The sequence below is a fragment of the Piliocolobus tephrosceles genome, chromosome 7 (genome assembly GCF_002776525.5).
Source record: "Piliocolobus tephrosceles isolate RC106 chromosome 7, ASM277652v3, whole genome shotgun sequence".
In the NCBI taxonomy this organism is placed as follows: Eukaryota; Metazoa; Chordata; class Mammalia; order Primates; family Cercopithecidae; genus Piliocolobus; species Piliocolobus tephrosceles.
The window spans coordinates 1,297,078-1,319,441 of record NC_045440.1 but is presented as its reverse complement, the minus strand read 5'-3'; the positions used below and the strand labels follow the sequence as shown (position 1 = coordinate 1,319,441).

At 42.1% G+C, this 22,364-nt stretch overlaps 1 protein-coding gene across 2 annotated transcripts in view; it reads right to left on the bottom strand.

The window, feature by feature from the left end:
- Positions 1–22,364, bottom strand: part of PINX1 (PIN2 (TERF1) interacting telomerase inhibitor 1) — a 69,879-nt gene that overhangs the window by 7,558 nt on the left and 39,957 nt on the right. The window lies entirely within an intron of this gene.

Sequence of the window (22,364 nt, the reverse complement as noted above, 5' to 3'; positions counted from 1 at the left end):
TTTTTAAAAACCATTTCTAAATGGTGAGGAGGAAACAAAAAATATTTTATGACATGTAAAAATTACATGAATTTCAAATACCAATGTCCTTAAAGTTTTGAATTTCTTCAGTAAAAATCTTGTGAAAATTTGTTTTCTTTCTCATTATACAAGTATATGCAATAGGTGCTAAGTAAATATTTACTGAATAAATGTATTATAAAATCAGCTCTGCAATTGTGAATATAGTACTGCTGACTTTTGGAAGTGGCAGGTGCTTTTCAAGTGCACACACACAATATACCTTTATATACACGCATGTGCCTATATCCACGTATGGAACTGGAGGACACTGGGCTTTGACAAAGTCCTCAAGCTCTGTCTCCTGCCAGCGACAGAATACCTACCTTTCTGAACTGTGTCAGCAAGCAGCAGAGAGGCTGCTAACTGCTGCCTGCTTTTGAGTAGCAAAAGACAGCAGACAAAGAAAAAATTTGTTTAAAAAGTGATCTGACATCAAAGAGAACTCTCAGCAACCCAATAAGTATGCAGAGATACCTTTCTAATAATCAGGCATCAGAACTCTGCTTGGAATTTACAAACTCAGACACACCGGACATCAGAGAAGATAATACGAACTAGAAGGGACAGAACAGCTTGCTCTTCCGTGGACTTTAATAGAGAAATACACAGAATGCCAAATTCCTCATATGAAGGCCAATGCTCACAGAGCTGTTAATTTTATGTCTTTTTCTTTTTCTCTTTTCCCATATGCCTAAACAGCTATTCCGATCGCTACTTACTAGGAAAAGCCGACATAAACTGTTTGAAAAGGATGGTTCTCCATGGCAACAGCTTCTCAAGTAACCAACTTCAGGATCACTAACAAGAGTCATCCAGCTTCTGTGGAAAAAGAGGGAAAGGAGCAGGAACAGGCTTCCTGCCTCCCTGAAAGGTCCTCAGGCTCGGAAAGTTGCAGGGACAACCATTCCTGACACACTGGCCATGAAGATAAACGAGGCTCCTCCAGAGCTGGAGATGATCAATGTGACCCAGGCCCCAACTTCTGTGAATGATTCTAAAAATAATCCAAACAGACTGCATTTTAAAATTCCAGGTCAACTGGTTCTCTCCCCTGCTCTCCAGAGCCAGGACAAACAGCTTTGATAAACAGGCTGAGACCCAGCACTGGCCTCTCACAGACCAGAGCAGAAGCTTCCAGAGGGTTCTGTCTCTTCCATCTTTATCCCACATGAAGAGGTGAAAATTACTAAAGAACCATGACAACTCGAACATAGGCTCCTTACTATAGAAAGCAAAGCACAGCAGTTCTTGAAGATTCTAGAAAATCTAAAGTCTTCTAATTTCTAAAAAGAATAAGGTCTTTGTTTTTTTTAGACGAAGTTTCACTCTTGTTGCCCAGGCTGGAGTGCAATGGCACAATCTCAGCTCACCGCAACCTCTGCCTCCTGGGTTCAAGTGATTCTCCTGCCTCAGCCTCCCAAGTAGCTGGGATTTCAGGCATGTGCCACCACGCCCGGCTAATTTTGTAGTTTTAGTAGAGACAGGGTTTCCCCATGTTGGTCAGGCTGGTCTCAAACTCCCAACCTCAGGTGATCCGCCCACCTCAGTCACCAAAAGTGCTGGGATTACAGGGGTGAGCCACCGTGCCCAGTCGAATAAGGTCTTTTTTAGAGAATAAAATCTTTATTTTGAAACTAGGAATAGGGTATGCATAGTTATATGGAATAATTAAGTAGTCATGATTGTTCATAAAAGAAAGGTAAATTAGGTGAATATAGTTGACTAATACAAAAAGTTTCCTCTTTCAATTTTTGTAAACTACATAAGGCTAATAGTTTCACATACTTTTTCTTTCACCAAAACCAATGCAGCAAATAAAAATATTTAAGATATATTTTTAGGAGTAAATTTGGCAAGGCAAAGGCATCCTATGTTTAAAAGGTATCGAAATTAGTAAGAATAAATAAAATTCTGAACTTAGTCATGTTAAAAAAGTAAATGATATAAAATAATACACCAGATAGTGTTCTTATCACAATAAAAAAAGACAATATACCGGCACAACTTATTTTTAGCATAGACAAAAACTAAACAACAACAAACCAACTACAAAACCAATTCTACTCAAGAAAAACCCTAACCAGTTACACTGAGACGGTAATTCCAAGAAGCTGATAAAAAATAAAAATTGTTACTGCTATTAAATAAATAATCCTATAATAACCTCTTCTCTTAGTTTTACAGAAGCTATAATTTTTTATTTTATAAACACTAAATATATTGAAAGCTTAAGTGAAAAAGTACAAGAAATACTGTCTCCCTGGCATGCTCAGAATCCAAAAAAGTTCTTGCAGCAAGACCTGCCTCATTTGCAACAAAGCATTGCTTGCAGTCCTGAACCGACCCAACCACCAGAAATCCAATGCCCTCCAGTATGCTGCTTCTCAAACTATCGGGGTAAAGGATTAGTTCTGTCTGTTTTGTGTGTGTGTGTGTGTGTGTGTGTGTGTGTGTGTGTGTGTTTTTTTCTTTTTGCCTTTAAAAATTTCCAATCCATTACAGGATTACAGGGCAAGATTTTTATACAGTTAAAAAAGTTACCAGAAAAATGAAGTTTTAAAAAGACATCTAAAACCCAAGTCCTAAATTATTGTCAAATTACTAGAAAAGCTTCCAAATGCTTACTCTTAATTTCTGTCTTTATCTTGTCTATGGACCATACTTTGAGTGGCACTGCTATAAAATATCAGCTAGCAAAGGACAGAAAACAGGTGCTCAATTTAAGACAGTAGAAGTGGCACTGAACTGGCTGTCAGAAGATCGGATGCACAACGGACAGAACGTGTGATCTAGGACAAGTCCTGAGACTTTCCAGGCCTCAAATGCAATCATTTGCAAGACAGAGAAATAGGGCTCCTCAGTAACTTTTTTCAACATAGTTTCTTCACATGCCTTTCTTCAAACACAATCTTAAACAGAAGGCCAATCTGTACAACATCTCGCAGAGCTTTGGCTGCGGCGGGGCGGAGGCAACCCAAAGCTCATGTCCCAACTCTCCCCTCCAATCCCCTTGTAAAGGCCCCTGGGGACCCTAGAACTCTATGGAATCCAGTCTGAAAATCAACAGCTATATTTTTAAGGTCCATTACAATTCTAGCATTCATTATAGCCTAGATAAGTCCATAGCACTCAGCAAAAGGAGAAGGCGAAAGCTTTCGAGAATAAAATTGGTCTTTGGCTGGGCACGCTGGCTCACGCCTATAATCCCAGCACTTTGGGAGGCCAAGGTGGGTGGATTACCTAAGGTCAGGAGTTCGAGTGCAGCATAGTCACCATGGCGAAGCCCCACATCTACTAAAAATACAAAAATTAACCAGGCATGGTGGTGCGGCCTGTAATCCCAGCTACTTGAGAGGCTGAGACAGGAGAATCTCTTGAACCTGAGAAGCGGAGGTTGCAGTGAGCAGAGGTCGCACCACTGCGCTCCAGCCTGGGTAACAGAGTGAGACTGGTCTCAAAAAATAAATAAATAAAAATAAAATAAATTGGTCTTTCATGTTATATAATATACATAATTCTTAACACTGTCATTAACCTTTGGAGTGTCAACAACTGGCAGTCAGAACTGTACAGTCCAACCAATTTCTTCCAAAAATAGTAACACAGAATCAAGACTGAACTCCCCAATATTGTAAAGTCTCAAGTTGCAAAGTGGGTCCTCCTGAGGCTCACAACGGCTGACGATGACCTCAGGCTGCCTACTCTTCCGGCTCTGCCTCGTGAGGTCAGGAAAGGACCACAAGAAAGGGGAAGCAAGGGACGGGATGGTGCTGCCCAGACCTGTCACCACAGTTGCCACCCTGCTTCCTTCAGACTACGGCTGGAGACACAGAGCTTTGCCTTCTCCGCCAACCCTTCCCCCCCACACTGCAACCCAAAGAAAGGTCCCCCTTCTTCCTGTTTTCATGACGTCACAGAAGGAAAATCTGGGGAGGAATGTTATTTCTGCTTTCCTGGCAAGAGAGAAGTACAGAAGGAAAAATGAGCCAGTGTTTCCCTCCTCTTCTCCTGCAGTAGACCATGTGTATGTCAATTTCTTACTATCACAAAAGCTCTTAAAACTACTTGCCTCATCTGTCAACACACGAAAAGCCAAATCTAATCCTTTCAGGCCAAACCTACGTCCTGGTGAAGCTCTAACCAAACAAAACAGCCCAGCGACTTCCAACCCCTGGGTGTGTTGGCAGGCCCTGCCCTCACCCCCACTGCTTTCTCATTTCTTCTTTACGAGTATCTTATTATGAAGTTATGTTGCTGATCCACGAGACGACATAAATTTTTACTGGTACTAAAACAACTTTCAAAAAAGTCATGACCCACTTTCTCCTTTCTGGCTCCTCTAGAAAGTAGAGGCAGGCCCAAGCCCCGTTTGAAGTCCTTGCTGCCGGGAGATGGCCAGTTTATGTCTCTTGTCCTAGGACAGGAAAAGGATGCACTCTCGGCACCATGTGCTAGGGTGAGATAAGACCAGAGATTCTGTCCTCAGCACCTTATCAGCTTTTCCTGCCACTTTCCAGAGCAGACAGCACCATGGCTGGCAATGAACGAAGCTAGCTGGGGCGGGGGCTGGGTGTGTGAATGGCTTGGGGCCTGTAGGGAGTGAGGTAGGCAGGTTGTAGAATGAGAAAAGGAAAGAGAAGAGGTTCTTCATGTATCTTAAAATGGTTTGGTACCCCCAAAATTGCTTTTTTTTTTTTTTAAACACATGGATTTTGCATCTCTGTTGAAACTGCAGCAACCAGGATAGATGTTTTTATAAGGACTTCCGTTCTTGTTAGAATGAACCACCACTTTCATTGCTTCGCGCCCTGCCCCTCACTGCCTTGTGCGACTGGCTCCTGGGCACGTAGCACAGGACGGATCTGCTATCAGATGCTCCACGGAATGCCTGTGGGACCCAGGCTGCAGAGCCGGTGCCTTCCACAGGCACGCGAGCCTCTATCTGCACACCCAGTGATCTCCTGTGGCCAGGACACACTTGCACACATGGGACAATCTGCCTCACAGGGCAAAGGAACAAGGGAGGCTACGGGACACTCCTTCAAATACAAATAATGGCATCGATGAGCTGCTTTGTTCTGCAACAAATAACATCTGTGAATCCAAGGATTATACTCTTTAGAAACCCTGGTCTTTTGGGGTTGGGTTAGGGAGGGGGTGAATAAAACTCTTGGAAAAAAATCTAGACTAAGCAGGAAAATTTTAATTTGGTTATGGACTCAGTTATTGATAATGAACTCATGAAAGTTCAGGTTGAGTATCCCTTATTTGAAATGCTTGGGTTCAGAAGAGTTTCAGATTTTTGATTTAGGAATATTCAACCTGGAATAGCAATATAAATATACTAAATTGATATTCCAGGTTGAACATCCCTCTCTTGTTTTTGCAATTTGTTGTTGATGAAACCAAACCACGTGTCCTGTAAAGTTCTCTCATAATCGGATTTTTGCTGAATGTATCCCTGTGGTATAGGTTAACACATTTCTCTGTCTCACGTATCTCCTGTAGGGTTCAAGTGAGAGGCAGGCTTACTTCCTAACGGAGCACTTTTCCAACGCCAGCATGTTGTTTTATGAAAAACTGGGCTGGATTCATGGTCTAAGTAAGTTTGGGAAACAAGTCTGTGCTATTCCTCCCTTTGATTCATAACGCACATCACCATCTGAGACACGTGGTGGCTGTTAAACTTCAGAATGGCCCACATTTATTTGATCCTGGAACATTTTTGGTAAACACCCACCGGCATCCCATGAAATCAGTGCTCTGCCGAACTGACTTTGAAAGGGCTATTCAAACAGATAGTTCCATTATCTGGATGAAATGAGTAGTTCTCTTGTTAAATCTTCTAGTTAAATCTTTGTTTTGTCCCAGACTGTCCAAGAGGGTGGGCTTTTACCAACGTACGTTTTTGCAAAATGACAAAGGCATAGCAGGGAAGTGAAAAGAGGGCCTGGTAAGCATCCCACTATGGACAGTAGCTCGCAGAGCGCCTCCGGGAGGAGAGGTTAGCTCTTTCGTAGTTATCACACGATTGACACGGGAATGTCTGTTCCTAGGTTTAGAAAAATTATGCTTCCATTTTGGAATGGAGGGTAACGGAGAAATAACATATCCTAAATGATGCCGAGTATGGATGTATTTTCTTTGTTTACTTTTAAGACTGCCTACAATCTAGCTGTATTTTTAAAAGGATTATGCAGTAAGCAGCAAGCCCTGCAGAGTCTGACAGTGAGATGACCACTGTGAAGAAGAAAGATCTTGGGCATCAGGTTCCACTTAAAGTCTGTGCAAAGTTCAAACCACAGAACCAAGAATAAATTGTATAAAATAATCAAGTGAATAGCATATGGAACATAGAAGTCAATGGACACATAACAAAATCAAATTCAAAAAAACAATTTCTAAAAGTGAAATGAAACAAACTTGATTCTGCAACTAGCTGGTGAAGAGCCACACAAAAAGAAATTCCAAATGACTTGAAACATAATAATTTAACTGTATAGACTGAATAGGAAATACATAAAGACAAAAAGAACTGCCACACACCCAAAACAAACCCTCTGAATCTCTCTCTTTTTTTAAAATGATCAAGTTATTGGCCTTATTCTGTGACTACTGTGTGTATAATGGGAAATAAGCAAATGAGTACTGTGATATTTTCATGCTTTTATTTCTGGAACCTGTTGATTCCAGGAATCTTACTGTGGGTAAGTAAAGATAAAAGATGAGCGGGGTTAAGTCCTTGTGGTCCTGAATCTAAACTAGCAATATGACTATGAACTCAGGATATATTTTATTATAAAGAAATTATAGTTATATACATGTAACAAGGCCTACAAATGAAGACCAATCTAGGAATAAATGAGCAAGCCCAAAGCCTAGATTGTGTCGCTAAATATCATTTACCACAAAAAAAGGAATCAGGGAGAAAGGGATGACTCCAAGCGTGGGGCAGCAAATGTGCACAGTGGGCCTGGAAACTCTTACACTAGATTGGAAGGAAGCTATCAAATACCACTTAGGGTCATGTCAACAGTACTCAGGTCATTGTCTGTGTATAGAAATACCACAGATTTTTGTATGTTGATCGTGTATCCTGCAACTTTACTGCATTCATTTAGTTCTAACAGTTTTCTGGTAGTCTTTGGGGTTTTCTACATATAGGATCAGGTCATCTGCAAACAAGAGATAATTTTAATTTTTCCTTTCCAATTTAGAGACCTTTTCTTTCTTTTTCTTACCTGACTGCTTTTAATAGTACTTCCAGTACTATGTTGAACAGAAATGGCAAGAATGGACACACCTGTCTTGTACCAGATCTTAGAGGGAAAGCGTTCACCTTTCCCCCCAATCAGTTATGACACTAGCTATGGGTTTTTCATAAATGGCCTTTACTTTGTTGAGAAATTTTCTTTCTCTACCTAAACTGTTGAGAGTTTTTACCAATAAAGGATGCCGAGCGCTTTTTCTGTGTTGACCGAGATGATCGTGTGGTTTTGTCTTTCCATCTGTTAATATGATGTGTTACAATGACTGATTTACACAGTTAAACCAGCCTTGCACACCAAGGATAAATCCCAAACAAATGAAAACCGAGCTGAAAAAGAAATCAAGAAAACAATCCCATTTATGGTAGCATCAAAAAAAAAAAAATCAAAATACTTACAGATAAATTTAACATAGGAGGTAAAAGACCTGTACGCTGAAAACTATAAAACACTGATGAATGAAAAGGGACATAGATAAATGGAAAGATATTCCACGCTCATGAATTAAAAGAATATTATTAAAATGTCTGTATTACCCAAAGCAATATACAGATTCAATGTAATCCGCCAGAATCCCAATGGCATTCTCAATAGAAATAGAAAAAACAATCCTAAAATCCATATGGAACCACAAAAGACCTTGAATAACCGAAGTAATTCTGAGAAAGAAAAACAAAGTTGGAGACACCACACTTTCTGATCTAAAATTATACTGCAAGCTATAGTAATTAAAACAATATGGTACTGGCATAAAAAACAGACACAGAGACCAGTGGAACAGGATAGAGAACTGAAATAAATCTAAACATTCACAGTCAACTAATTTTTGACAAGAGCATGAAGAAGACACAATGGGGAAAGGACAGTCTCTTCAATAAATGGTGCTGGAAAAACTGGGTTTCCCACGTAAAAGAATGAAATTGAATCTTATAACATACACAAAAATCAACTCAGAATGGATTAAAGACCTAAACATAAGACCTAAACCATAAAATTCCCAGAAGAAAACACAGGAGAAAAGTTCCTTGACATTGCTTTTGGCAATGATGTTGCTGATATTATACCAAAAGCTCAGGCTACAAAAGCAAAAATACGTAAATAGGACTACATCAAACTAAAAAGCTTCTGCACAGCAGAGGAAACAATCAACAACATGAAAAGGCAACCTACGAATTAGGAAAAAATATTTGCAGACCATGTATCTGATATAAAGTTAGTATCTAAAAGTTAAAAAGAACTCATGCAACTCAATAGCAAGAAAATACATAACCTGATTTAAACATGGGCAAAGGCGCTGGACGGGCATTTCTCAAAAGATGACATACACATGACTAAAAGATGCTCAACATCACTAACCATCAAGGAAATGTAAATCAGAACCACCATGAGATATCACCCCACACCCATTAGGAGGGTTACTATCAAAAAGATAAGAAATACTAAGTGTTGGCAAGAGTGTGGAGAAACAGGAACCCTGTATGCTGCTGGTGGGAATGCAGATTGGCATACCCTCACAGAAAACAGTGTGGAGGTTCCCAAAGGAATTAAAAATAGAACTACCATATGGCCCAGCCACTGCTCTTCCGGGAATATACCCAAAGCAAATCAAATCACCTTGTGAAGACAGCTGCACTCCCATGTTCACGGCAGCAGTTTGCGTAATAGCCAAGACATGGAAACGTCCTAAGTCTGTCCATGGGTGAATGGATAAAGAAACTGTGGTGTGTATATATGTATACCGTGAACTATTATTCAGCCTTTAAAAAGGAGGAGATCCTGCCATTTGCCATGACATGGATGAACCGAGAGGACACTATGCTAAGTGAAATAAACCAGACAGGAAAGAAAAATACTGCATGATCTCACTGATATGATGGAATCCTTTAAAAAAAGCAAATACGCAGAAATAGAGAGTAAGATAAAACAGTGGTTCCTGGAGCAGGGTGGGGGATAGAAACGGGGAGATGGACGTCAAAGGATGCAAAGTAGTAAGTGTGTCAGTCCCCATGCCGTACTTTAGATCTCTGAACTTCAGATCGAAGGTATGGCGTGGGGACTGTGGTTGATAAGAGTGTACTCTGTCAGGAGCTTCACTAAATGAGATTATAGCTGCTCTTGCCATGAAGGGAAAATGGGTAACTATGTCATTATATATATGTAACTCATAACATGTACACGTTAAATATACTCAATAAAAAAAAATTTTTTTTAAATACTCAAAAGGCCAGGCACAGTGGCTCATGCCTGTACGCCTAGCACTTTGGGAGGCCGAGGGTCAGATCATCTGAGGTCAGGAGTTTGAGACCAACCTGGCCAACATGATGAAACCTTGTCTCTACTAAAAATATAAAAATTAGCCGGGCACAGTGGCTCACACCTGTAATGCCAGCCACTCGGGAGGCTGAGGCAGGAGAATCACTAGAACCTGGGAGGCGGAGGTTGCAGTGAGCCGAGATGGTGCCACTGCACTTCAGCTTCGGCAACAGAGCAAGATCTGTCCAAAAAAAAAAAAGTACTCAGGAACCAGGCTCCCATTGGGTAGAAATGGGAAATTTGATCACCAATAAAGATAATAACTGCAATGCACTGAAACATCAAACATTTCAATTCACTAGCAAAAAAAAAAAAAAAAAAAGGAAAACTCTCCAGTTTTCGGAAATTGCTAAATAAAGGACATAAATATTTATCCTGTCTTTTCCATATAAACTGTTCCTCAGAGTAATCTACTAATAAGGGGAAATACACATTCCAAATTTCATTCTAAAAATGAAAGAGGAACGGAAAGAAATAGGGAGGGAGATTCCACAGATTGAAAGAAATTTAAAAGATATATCAACCAATTGTTATGTGTGCCCCTTACTTGAATCTTAATTCAATGAAAATGTAAAGAAAACTCAAATTTATGACATTTATGAACACTGAACTTTGAACACTTATTAATAGTATGCAATTACTATAAATTTTTATAGAGTATAATGGCAGAGATATACATTTTAAAAAAGAACCTCTTAACCTTTGGAGATAAATACTCACGTACTAAAATACCTGTGGATGAAATATTGATTTCTGGGATGGATTTGTTTCAAAGTAACACAGACAGGAGAAGTGTCTGGAGCACTTACAGACTAGCCATCAGTAGGGCTGTTGTTCCCCAAAAGGACCTGTGCTTTCAAGAACCCGTGTCTTTGCAGATATGGTCTTTTTTTCTCTCTGGAAAGCCTCTGAACCTGCCAGTTGCTGCTCCTTCGAGACACATGCAAAGGTTATCTTCCTTGGTCTCTGCAAGCTGAATCCAGTGCTGCATCACATATGCCCCCAGTCCTCTGGCACAGCACTCAAGGCCTTTGCTCCGGTTGACTGTGAATGTCCCAGACTTCCTGACGAGGTTGTGAATAGGGATTATACCTTACCCATTTAATCATCTGTCATGAAATAATGCTACTGGGTAGCAAGAAAAACATCTGAGTTAAGTAGGAAAAGGAATTGGAGGGGAGAGGGAACCAGAAAGGAAAATGGTTAAAGCACTATTACGTAGAAGAACTATGAAATAATGAGATATTACCCTGAAGTCTCATTCTAAGACTATAGCCTTGTGTAAAGACACTGAGTCAATTCAAGTCTGATCCTATACTTTTAAAACATAGATGACTAGAAAGTAGGCTCTGTTTATGGATCACTTGTAACCTCAACTCAAAGACAGCTGATTTTATTCACTAATTTTAAGAGGGTGCCACCACAGTACGAGTCTAACAGTGGTTAAAGTCTTCTAAGAATCCCTGTAAAGAGTCTAAAATAAACTGTGACCAGTGATGATAATGTGTCATGCATCATGATTAATCCAATTTAGAGTACCTGAGGTCTATTAAAAAATAAAATAATATGAAAGTCATGCTTCTGCCTGTATAATAACACATAGATCTCCATAGCAGGGAGGACACAGGGGCTGTGAGTGAGGAGGCTGACCTAAAATGAAATGACTGATTTAACTAAATGAATAACGTCACTGTTTAACTTTATAAAGCACATCGTACATTTTAGAAGATTTATTAGTGGCCTTCCTTAGGATCACAAAGTAAGCAGACACACAAATCCAATCTGAAACTTTAACAATTTGGGAATCAGAATTGGATATATTATTTTAAAGCTGATACTCTATTTACAAGTTTCAGTGCTACCTAGAAATAAAAGAAAACTAACTGCACTGATTCCCAGAGTCTACTCAACAATTTCCTACAAAAGCCATGTTCCTTTTAGAAATGGTGCTGACATGAAAGGTTCAGATTTACTTAAAGTAGCTTTCCCAGGTCAGCTTTTCTGCTTGCAAAAAAATAAACCTCACAAAACCTAGTTTACTGAAAGGCATAAAATAAGTTTAAGCACTTGTTAAAAAGCTATTTGGAGTTCAGGCCCACAAAATGCTTCAAAACCAGTCAGGTAAAACTTAAAACCTCCATGTGATTTTAAGAGTCAGAATGAGAATTACAGGAGCCTGGACTAAAGTTAGGGGACAGAGGTAACTGGAGGGGGGATGTCATTACTGCTACTACTTTGCTTAAAACAAGGCTTTTTGATGCAGGAAAGATAAACTTGTCAAAGAACAACAGATGACAAATCAAAGACTAAAGCATTTCAGCCTTGTGCTCTTTGGCAGAGACTGCCCGCTGTTCGAAGAAATGCAAACTCTGAGTGAACTTCCTAGAGGCTCAGGCAGCTTCAGATAAGAATGAACAGAACCTTGAGAAACAGAAAAACCTACCAGCACTCTGACCCCTAATAAACATAAAGAGCGCATCATTTCAATCTTACCAAGGAAAAAACCTTCTTTTTAGATAATTCCCATTAAGTTTTAAGCTAGTTCAAGATTGTGTTTTAAACAGAAATTTCTGGTTGTTACAAAGTAGTTCCAATGGAATTATATAAGATTACAATTTCATGACAGATTAGCATCAAGAGATATTCTAAACTACACTTAGAGCTATTTAGGATTGGTTTAAGTTGCTTCTTGCATTATTCTATGGAAGGACTGGCCTAGTAAGTTAACCCATCAGAACCTTATTTTAATACTTTACTTTAGAACCAGTCTACGAAAGACAAGATTCTTAGACTCCATCCAACTATGCTTCGATGATAAATTATCCCAATGACTTAATTACAAACAGTTTGAATTACAAAGAACTCCTAAGGCACAGGAAAATGTTTATTTAAATTACTATAAAAAAACACTTTCAGGTAGCTTCAAGCAATAGGATAACACTCACTTATACAAACATTTGCTGTACTAATTACAATTAGTTCTTATTATAGCAATCCCACTGGGACAGTTTGAACAATAAGCTGGGGTTGAAGCTGTTTTTTCCTCTAGAACAAAAGTTCTTAAACCCCAAACTCAAATAAGAAAGATCTTAAATACAAATGCTTTTCGCAACACTGAGCTAATTCGTGTTGAAGGACTGATGTTTAAGCACCCAGTGTGTGGAGGTCTGTTGCTTGTGTATGTACACCTACATACACATGTGTACAGCACCCCCCTCCATGTAAGGAACAAACACTACATACTCTAATGGAACACAAATAATGTACTTGAGAATAGTTCTTTTCTCTTTAGCTAGACAAGTGTTTAGGTTTGTTACCATGAAAATCAAAGTAAAGATGGAAGTATTCGTTACCTGAAAAAGATTCGGGACTGGGTGTATCACCACCAGATTAAGGGAGTGTATATGACGAACGCAGAGCTAGGCCACGGTGAGTAGAACGGAGGCAGTCACTCTCCTCACTGAGGACATCCAGGTTGTATGTGGATCCACTAGTGTTTGTGGTTTAAAATCCTTCTTTATTTTTCACATTTTCATCGATTCAAAATGCCTTGTTATCTTACAAAATTATTCTTAATCATTTGTTCACTTCCTTGCCAATATATTTACAGAGATGTTACATTTTAGGTGAATTTCTTGGGACTGATAAACCTGATAACTGAACATCAGGGTTAAGTCTATAAGTGGCATCAATACTTTCCTGAAGCCGACACACAAGTGAAGAGGCCTTGTGATTCTCTTGCATAGCGGGGAGTTGCATGGTTCCCACGTGACATTTCCTAAGCAAGGGGAGCCAAGACAGTGTGAGCAGAACTATAACGCTGAGAAAGAAAGAAAAAGTTCCAAGTCTCAGGGTGGCTGCAGCATAGGCAGGACCCCTCCAGTCTACTTTAAGAAAATTAAGCATGAGCTATGCCCCCGAAGGGCTCATCCCGCAGGGTTGGACCCTGTGACTGGTCAATGCAGGGGCACAAAGACTCTGCCCCCTCCAAAGATCTGGGGCGGTTGGGAAGAGCTCCCTGTGGAGTCCGCTGAAAACTTCAGTGTACACTGCAGGCCAAATCCTCTCCCTGTGCAATCTTGCTTCCTCCCTCTTGCTCCCGTAGCAGGCAGGCCTGAAAGCACTCCTATGAACTTCCTGCAGGCCAACTCCCAGGACCCAACCTGCAACCGCACTTGCACCCAGCACTTCTCCCCAGACAGCCCTCAGCTGGTGGCAGACTGCACCCCACTGTGGACCGCTAATGAGGTGCCTGTCCATTCGACTGTCTTTGAACATTTTTAAGACTCCCAAGTAGCCCCCTGGTCTGAGTGAATTATCTCATGAGGAAACAATTACTGTGCGTGTGGAGGGGTAGGCAATATGTATTCTGGGTGCAAAACGACACACATTTTAACAGTTTGACTCTTACCCAATTTTTCCCATGAGCTCTGTTATTTTTATAATATTTTTATAAAATATAATATTTTTCATGAATGCATAAATTGTGTTATAGCAGAAATGTCTATATTTGATATTATATATAAATGTATTTATATATACACACACATATACATATTTTACACACACACACACACACACACATTTTTTTTTGTTTTTTCAAGAGACAGAGTCTTGCTCTATCACCAGGCTGGAGAGCAGTGGCACAAACACAGCTCACTGCAGCCTCGAACTCCTGGGCTCAAGCAATCCTCCCACCACAGCCCCGCCGAGGAGCTGGGACTATAAGTGCATGCACCACCACACCCAGCTAATTTTTAAATTTTTTGTAGAAATGGGATATTGTTAGGTTGCCTGGGCTGGCCTCCAACTCCTGGGCTCAAGCAATCCCGCCTCAGCCTCCTAAAGTGCTGGGATTACAGGCGTGAGCTACCATGCTTGGCTGACATGTCTTCTATTTGACATTATGATTTTGAAAAAGTTTACAACATTATTATCTTTCAGATTACACTGTAAGCTACATGACAACAAGAACCATTTACCTTTTGGTAACAAGAGCCACACCAGGGAAATTAAGGATAAATGTGGATTCAGCAGGGACGGTAATCTATGTGGTAAAGCCAGTCAGTGTAGGGTCTCTTTACAAAGTGAAGATACTAAAGCCCACTGGGAAGGTGAAATCAATAAAATTCAAGATATGGGAAATTCTGTAAGATAAGGAACCCAAAGTGACTTCAACGATAAACTGCAAAGAAAAAAGAGAGAAGGAATGAGAGCCTATCGGTCAGGAGAGTCTAAAATACATTACCGAATAATCTATAATATACGGACCTTGTTAGATTCAAACACATACGCAAAGTAAAAACTTACTAGACAGCTGAGGAAACTTGAACACTGGCTGGATTTGATGATACTGAGAAACTGTGGTTAATTTTTTTATATATATATTTTTTAATTTTTTAGGTGTGATAACAGTACTGTGATTGTGTGTTATGGAGTCCTTATCTTCTAGATATGTAATACATACATACAGAATGATATGATGTCCAGGAATTGCTTCAGTAATGGGAAGACGGGTGGGAGCACAGCTGGAATGAGGCTGGCCACAAACTGATCATTGTTAAGCTGGGTTCCGGACATGGACAGACTCCTTTCTTATTCTCTCTACTTTTACACACACGTAGAGTACTCCATAAGCAACAGTTTTAAAAAGTGAATGCAGGCTAGACACAGTGGCTCACATCTGTAATCCCAGCACTTTGGGAGGCCACGGCGGGCAGATCACATGAGGCCAGGAGTTGGAGAACAGCAGTTGGAGACATGGTGAAACCCTGTCTCTATTAAAAATACAAAAAAATCAGTTGGGCGTGGTGGTGCGTGCCTGCAATCCCAGCTGCTCGGGAGGCTGAGGCAAGAGAATCGCTTGCAACGGGGAGGCGGAGGTTGCAGTGAGCCAAGATCATGCCATGCACTCTACCTTGGAAGACGGAGCAAGACCCTGTCTCAAAAAAAAAAAAAAAAGTGCACGTATATCTGTTGGTATAGTATCATTACAGTTTTTCCTGGAGTGTAGTAAGTAACCCAAGGAATCTGTGTCTAAGTGAAAGTGGTCACAGAAAGTGGCCTACCTGAAGCCTGGCAGTTCCATTATCCTAGGAGAAATAATCGTGGACTCTCGCAGAAAAACAAGGCTGAGGGGAAGCCAACCAAGGCAGAAAGGTGACCCCATCTGTGCGCTGACTCAGACAGCAAAGCGGTGGGTTTCCCTTATGAGATCATGGATTGGCCGCCAGTGACCGCTACTAATGTTAGAACAGGGTTTTTCCCTGAAAGAGTCACAATTCCTCTCCCTGGCAAAACAGGAACTGGTCCTAACAGGAATATTATGTAATACCAGAACTGAGGAGCTCAGGAAAAGCAGGATGAGGGTGGGGGCGGGGATGGAAGAGCAGAGCCCTTTGTGGGAGCGTGACAGGGACAAGCCCAGTACCAGCTTCCTGCCAGCCTCCCCTTCCCGCCTGCAGCACCTTCTCTCCCGGGATGAGCAGGCATCTCGTAGGCAGACAGAACATGGAGTGGGAATAAAAGAATCCCACCTTCTCCAAGGCTGACGGTAACTGAGACTGTAACTACAGTGTAACTGAGGACCCTGCATACACAGATGGGCCAGCGAGATGAGGAGCTATGCTGGACGAACGTCCTTTCTTTTTTCCAGATGTAATAAGGTATAAGTGACAGGAAAACTCTATGTTTAAGGTGTGTCGTGTGATGTTTTGATCTACATATACATAGTGAAATGATCCCCACACTCAAGCTAATTAACACATGCATCACTTCTCACAGTTACCTTTGCGAGTGGTGAGGACACCTAAGATCCACTTTCTTAGCAAATCTTGAGTACACAGTGTGCTCTTATTAACTGTGGTCACCATACTGTACGTTAGGTTTCCAGAACTTACTCATCTTAGCGTCTGTCCAGAGGGGGGCCCCCTTGCAATGTAGAGTGCAGTGGTCAAAGGAGTAGCATTTTAGGAATGTCCTCAAATAGCACAGGGACCATAAAACACATGTCACAGGCCCAGTGGCAGAACCAAAAACGCAAGCTGCTAAAGAGACAAAATGTGTTCAATTGTTTTTCAAGTTCAATATTGTCCGTATCCGATGACCCTGCTTTTGAGACAGACAGGAAAGGGTACACACCACTGAGACCACATGCACACACCTCCACGTGCCCAGCTTTTCACTGTGGTTATCTCTGGCTGTTTGGATCATGGATTTTCCCCCCTTCTTCCTAATCTATTATGTATAGGTCATGATTTTTCTAGAGTGGACAGGTACTGCTTTTATAATTTAAAAATAGTTGAAATTAAAACTCACACAGAAAAAAACCCTACAAGCCTAGGGCAGAGTGCTCTCTCTGTGAGGACAAGTGCATTCAGGAGGCGAGGATGCCATCACAGCCAAGCAGCAGGTGCTGGCCCTCGTCTCTGGACAGGACACAGGTGGAGGTGCCGTCTGCACTCACTCTCAGGACTCAGGTTCCCTCCTCATCCCTTTCACCTCCAGAAGGTCCCCATGCTTCTCTCAAGGTTCCTCCCCCACTACACCCTACCGGCTGTGTGTGTAAGGGATCTAACAGGGCTGAATACAAGTCTTCTAGCACAGCACAGCACATGACAGGAAAAAGTGTTCAAATGAGAACGAAGGAGGATTTTCAGGAAGTCACAACCTGATGGCAGAGAGGGCTCTGACATGCATTGAGTACATGAAAGAAGTGAAGGACCTCACAGCATCAGGTCAGATGTGGAGGAAAAGTTAACAGCACAAGCGACGAGATGACAGGCAAGCGAGGGGGAGGAAGCAAGGGTGCACCAGCAGAGGCTTCACATCCTGAGCTGCTCCCATCCACACGTCTGCCCGGCCGTGCGCTCCTCTCCCAGGAGCCGTGCCACCATCCATCCAAGCTGTCAGAGCCTCAACTTGTCCATACTGTCGGCCCTAGTCCCAGGGCCTCGACCTCCCAACATGCCCCCACCAAGCTGCCCCTTTCTCTTCAGGTTTTGCCACCATGAGCAGCTCAGGCTGAGGCTCAGGCTGGGGCTGTGGCGTCCTGTGGAACAGCAGCCTCTACCTGCCTGCCTCAGTCTGGCCCTTCTCTGCCCTCTTCATTCTTAGCGCCTTATCTCTGCTACTAGAGGGATCTTTCTAAAATGTAAAAGCAACCAGCCCCGTCCCATACTTCAAAGCCCCCAGGAGCTCTCAAGTACATGCAAAACATACAGTCTATCCTCCCTGCAGATGTCTTTTGGGGGCTCTCAGGGAAAAAAATTCCCCCTCCCCCAACTCTTTTTTTTTTTTTTTTTTTTTGAGACGGAGTCTCCCACTGTTGCCTGGGCTGGAGTACAAAGGCGTGATCTCAGCTCACTGCAACCTCCACCTCCCAGGTTCAAGCGATTCTCCTGCCTCAGCCTTCTGAGTAACTGGGATTATAGGTGCCCACCACCACACCTGGCTACTTTTTGTATTTTTAGTAGAGACGGGGTTTCACTATGTTTGCCAGTCTGGTCTCGAATTCCTGACCTCATGATCTGCCTGCCTCGGCCTCCCAAAGTGCTGGGATGACAGGCGTGGGCCACCACGCCCGGCCAAAATCCCCTCCTTTTTAGATCCCAGCTCATTTTTCAACACCCACCCAAAAAGTCAAAATTAATTCATAACAAGACTCTTTTTTCCAACATCCAGCTGCACCTAAAGCATCTGAAGCCTCTAGTGGCTCCCATCCTTTCTTGGTGGAAGCACATATTGCAAATGCTCTGTACACGGCATCCTCAGGTCACTGCAGGTGCAGTACCAAGTGACCAGCTTAGGGACGGCAGCTGCTCCAGGATCCTGGTCGTGAAGAGGGCTGAGGGGATCAATCCCTCGCATCACCTACAATCCACTCGTGGCGTGCCAGCTGGTCAACTCTGCCTAAGAATAAAGGTGACTGGTGAAACCAGCTTGCTGAGCCACAGTTCGAATTTAGGCTTCAGTGCAAAGTTGGAAACATAGCTATATTCTTTTAAAAGGACTAGTGGGTTGTTTTGGTCTGGGGAACTCCGGCCCCCATCTTTGTGGCTGCTGTTGATGTGCTTGGGGGATCTGCTGGTCCCTCAGCTTTCTACACGGAGTCTGACTACAAACCGTAAACCCTGGAAGAGATGCCGGGGTGGTGGCGGCGACCTCTCTCCAGTACTGCGCGCAACAAAGGACTCGGATCTGGCCTGTGGTGCTGCCACGGTTCCTGCCTGGGAGCGGGTGGCCATCCTGCCCTCTTCCAGGCTGACCAGAAGCGTGTAGCTTTTGGAGGCCCTGAGACCCCCAGGACAACAGGCCCCATCTCAGTCTCTCCACAGAGGTGCCAGTTATACCTGGGAGTGATGAGACTCTTAACTCCCCGTGCTGGCCAGGACCGCCCATCTCTCCCGCTCAGGCCCAGCCAGGGTAGCGGTGGAGCTTGCCTGTTACGCTCAACCACTGGAGTCTGAGTCTCTGGATAAAGGTCCAGCTATTTAGAGACCTAGAGAATTATCCTCTCACCGGACGACAGCAAGCCCTGCAGATGCGCTGGCCTTGCCCTCCCCGCACTCTCCGCGCTGGATGCGCCTGCAGCTGCAGGTTCCTCTCCGCCCTCTTTCCACTTCACATCCACGCCCGATGCAACTTCTGCTTGAAAATCCTCCTGCATCTTCTCTTACTGACCCTTTTGTCCTTATGGATTAGCAAGGACAACGCCTCCTCCAGGAGGGCAGGAACCCACCTGAGAGGGAGGTGCCCAGGGGCCACGTGCACGCCTTGCCTCCAGCTCCAGCTCAACAGTTACCAAACTGCATCAAAATCATTGACTGTCCCTCTCCCGTGACACTGTGTGCTCCCTGAAGGGACAGACCGTGCATCTTCTTCACAGTCCATAGTTATGAGTGCCTGGCACCTGGCACCACTCAAGAGTGGTTCTGGGAGAAATGGATGAAGTAAAGCAGATTTACAGCAAACAGAAATACTCTCAGGGATGGAATTCATGAAAGATTTGCAGATGGCACACCACATACACGTCGCAGGGACTCTGGCAAAGGTATTTTTAGCATCTTGAGATTAAATGGTTTTATCTATAGATGAGTGTAATAGGAAAAAAAGAACTACTTCAGGGACAGGATTGTTTAATTGCTGTGATGTGATAAACAGCCGTCTACATGGTATTCCTCATGGGATAGCTGTCATCTGTGTGAATTACTTAGATCACAATGTTTACTATGTTAGTTAGTGTGAGTATATACAATACACCATCTTGTACCTCTCCCAGTCAAGCAGCTTCCATTCCCAGGTAGAAGCTGACCACACACCGGGCCTCATCCCTTTTCCAGACTGTCTTGTTCCCGCTTCCACGGATTTGCGAGATCCCGCTCCCAATGAACGTGTTTCACGGCACGCCATTCTGACCCTCACTAACATCTGCTGAGTGCCTACTATGCGCGAACGCTCGGCCAGGGGCACATACCCATGATGATGAAAGTATGATCTTCCCCTTGAGGTGCTTCAAGAAGTGTAAGCTTGAGGAGCTCCTGCCCTCAAGTCTGTAACTCCTAGCGTCTGCATTCTCTAAACTATTTTAACAAGAATATTATCTACATAATGCTCAAGTAACTGGTCTACAAACCAAATTATTATTGATAAGTTCTTCTGAGCCAAGTTATGCTCCTGAGCTTAGTTTGCCCAAATGTTTTCACCTAGACCAGGGGTATCCAATCTTCTGGCTTCCCTGGGCCATGTTGGAAGAAGAATTGTCTTGGGCTACCCATAAAATACACTAACACTAATGACAGCTGATGTGCTATTAAAAAAAAAAAATTGCTAAAAAGTCTCACAACATTTTAAAAGACTTTACGAATTTGTGTTGGGCCACATTCAAAGCCGCCCTGGGCAGCATGCAGCCCACTGGCCATGGGCTGGACAAGCTTGACCTAGACCATTACCTTTCTACCAAAAAGCTTCTAGGGAATTAATGCTGAAGAAAGGACATAGATGACCACTGGAACAGGGGCATTTGTTTTAATTTTAATTATGAAAGGTCATTAATTTCAATAGCCAGAAAAAAAAAAAAAAGACCTTACTTGAAAAATAAAAGTATAGTGAATTTACAAATCATTTTGCCTCAGGGATCTCTGTCAAAGCAGCAACATGAATACACTTAATGCTGTTGTAACAAATCATGACAACATGAGTCACTCAGGAGCCTTTCAGTATTTATTACCTATACAGATTTAACTTAAGATAAACTTCAAACAAATACTGCAATAAGTATGTAGTAACAGATTCAAAGAGGCAAAATAATTCCATTGGGGTGTGTAAAAGCTATGCTGCTTAACATAGCTTTTGTGTAAGAAGAAAACTACATTCAAAGATCTGGAATGTTTTTAAATTTGAACAAATGTAAACTTTTAAAAAATGGACGTGCTAGTTGCTAAGGAGTTGTCACCACCAGAATAACTCTTTTCATTAATTTTTCTCTTCAAAAGTGAGAATGTTATGAAGTGGCAACGAAGGGGTATTTTTAGAAATGGGCTCAGATGAACCAAAATATTATTGCTCAATCACTGGTAATCTATCACAATTAAAAATTTAATTACAATTTTTAAAATAAAATTGTAAATTACATTTTAAAACATACAGATCTTAAAATCTCAAACATTTCCTTTAACCTACACAGAAAAGTAATTTTTGTTTATTCACAAAAAGTAGCTTCATCATATATTGACTTAAAATATCTGGACAGTATTACAAAGTCAAAAGGAGCAAACCCTCCCCTTCGCCTGTTACTACCACTTTTTTTTTAAAGAGTCTCACTCTTCTTGCCCAGGCTGGAGTGCAGTAGTGCAATCTCGGCTCACTGCAACACCTCCACCTTCCGGTTTCAAGTGATTCTCCTGCCCAGTAGCTGGGATTACAGGTGCCCGCCACCACATCTGGCTAATTTTTGTGTTTTTAGTAGAGACAGAGTTTCACCATCTTGGCCAGGCTGGTCTCGAACCCCTGACCTCGTGATCTGCCCACCTCGGCCTCCCAAAGTGCTGGGGTTACAGGCATTAGTAACTGTGCTCAGCTGCAGTTACTACTTTTAAATGAGTGGGAAGATGTGTTCAAATTAGACTTTTAGGGGTTTAAAACTAAAATCTGAGTGCATGTATGTTTTTCAGATTGCATTTTGTTTTTAGTGACATCAATGTAACAAGTGCTCTGAATTCCTCCCAGGAATAGAAAGACCATTTATCTACTGTATTTATTCAGGGCAAGCTTCCTGTCTGTGTCAGACTGAGAAATGTAACATTGCTGAAGAACGCAGGTGGTGATAAGGGGGGTGACACTAGAAATGAACACCTCACATGTTTCCAAATACTTCTAAAAAGGACGAATATTATATTCATCTAGAAAGTGGGTATGCATTCAGAGAATCAGAAGATAAAATCCAAAAATTTATTGACTTTATAGATGCAAAATTCTAAGATTAATTCACTCAAAAAAAATCACTTGGGTTGGGTGAAAATTGTAATATCAAAGTAAGAAAACTCACCAAATCTACACGGCGAATGATTATCAAACCTCTGCCTCTGCCAGGTTAAGTTCATAGAAGTGTCTGACCTGGCCACAAACAGAGGACTTGGCCGGCTCCCAGGCTGTCTTTCTTGGCTGCTATCATCAATGAAGCAGAAAGGGTCCTTTCTAAAGATGCTGGCAAAATTTTTAACC